The sequence below is a fragment of the Otolemur garnettii genome, unplaced genomic scaffold, assembly GCF_000181295.1.
Source record: "Otolemur garnettii isolate 467f Iridium unplaced genomic scaffold, OtoGar3 scaffold00003, whole genome shotgun sequence".
Lineage (NCBI taxonomy): Eukaryota > Metazoa > Chordata > Mammalia > Primates > Galagidae > Otolemur > Otolemur garnettii.
In genome coordinates this window covers 148,954-150,927 of record NW_003852398.1, presented here as the reverse complement: position 1 = coordinate 150,927, position 1,974 = coordinate 148,954, and positions in this window count along the sequence as shown.

Genomic DNA, 1,974 nt, shown 5'->3' with positions numbered 1-1,974 from the left:
AAAAAAAAAAAAAAAATACATACATACATAAATAGAAGAGGTGGATAATGGAGTACAATAGATTGTTTCAATAATGGCCTCCCATGAATTTTTGTTTCCCTGTGTCTTTGCTCTTTTGCAATATGACTTTACTACTTCTGTCAAACTAGGAGGGGTCTTTTTCCCAACCCTTTGAATCTCGACTGACCTTATGCTTTCTTGGATAAAAAAATGCAGTAACATGACATTGTGTGATTTCCAAGCCTAGGATTTAAGAGCCTGACACTGTAAAAAGAAGTTTGGGCTAGACTGTAAAGACAAGAGACCTCATGAGAAAGCGGCCAACAGCCACTCCATGTTTTAAATTACTAAGTTTAAGGACGGTTTACTATGCAGTAAAGGCTTAAGGAATCACCAGGCATAATGACATAATTGTTGTAGCCTCCTGGTATCTATCTACTTTTCTTCCTTTAATACAATTTTCCTTGAAGAACCCCACCCTCAGTTTATGCGGACCAGGTGGGGATGATCTCTACCCTCCTGGGTTTTGCCAAAACAATTGAGTAGCTAAATGGGAAGGTCTTGAACCCAGAGTTGCTCATGGCCTTCTTTGTCACCTTTTCTGGAGTGAAAGGTCAAAGACTGAAAATAAAAGATTGTTCAAAATGTGAACAAAAGGAAACAGAGTCCAGGTTCTGTGTGGGCAACAGCAGCCTTTATTTCCACCCAGGTGCAGGTAAGCTGAGTTCAAGAAGGAAGTCAGCACATAGGTGAAGGTGGATGGAAATTTAAAGGGTTGGAGGGGTCTGGATTGGCACATTCACTCTTTCCTGGGTGGGACATTCTATTTAGACAGGTTGGTTCTATTTGACTCTATCATCCTGGTCTTTTTAGTCTATTAGTCTATTATAAGGAAGTGGGATGATGGGCGTGGTATCTCTTTGACTGCTTACTGCCAATGATGGGCAGGGTGGGCTGCCTGGAAAGAAAATGAGAAGGGGGGAGAGGAGTGGTGTTTACAAGAACATTTTTGGGTCTCAGTCTAAACTGGTTGATATCCACATAGGGCAATGATAGGAGCAGTTCTTTTTCAGGTGACTGCCTGGTCAAAAAATCAGATGTGATGGAGGATTATTGATCTGAAACTGAGAATGAGAAAGATCATAATTAGTGGCCTTATCATAGACAATAACAAAGGAGACCATAATTCGAGCACCATAAGGTTAGGGTAGCTTGAGAGCACAGTAAATTACCATTAATACCCACCACCCACCACCAAGATCTCTGTTTTGAAGGATCTTTATAAGATGGCAGCATAGAAAAGGTTGCTCCTGTGTTAATTAGAAAAGAGATTGTCTTGCCTTCCATTAGCAAAAATACCTGCAGTTTAGTTTTCCAAGATGGCATCCAGGGGGCATCCTGATTTTCCAGGGATCATCCTTCGTCAGCAACCAGGCCCAGGAGGTCAGGAAATTCTGCTAGGGACAGGAGTGGCTGTGAACCAGATCCTCAGAAGGATCTGGGCAGTCAGACTTCCAGTGAGGACTTCCACAGGCTGGGCACACTTTGGGGGGTGGGTTTGGACTTGGGCACTGCTTTGCCCAGTGTTTTAGCCTTCTAAATTAAAAACATACAGTCCTAGGGAAGATTTTCTTTTTTCGGACTGCCCAGGGGAGTTTCCAGAAGTAGCTGGGTTTTATCTAATGGCAGAAGCCAATAACTGGACCTCTGAGAAGTGCTGCTGCACCTTGAAGGCTTGGTCAGTGAGATCTCAGTGGGCAATCCGAGGGCCCTGGGGGAATTTTTGGAGTTGTTTTTTTGTTTGTTTCGTTTTGTTTTTAATATTGGGTGCAGACTCAAAGATAAAATGCATGTTAATAGGGTGAAGGTGAGGATATCATATAAATCCTGCCAGGTCAAATCACATGATTGGGTTAGATTAGGGTGACCAGATTTTAACATTTGTAAAACGGGATAACATGGGGCGGGGGGAGG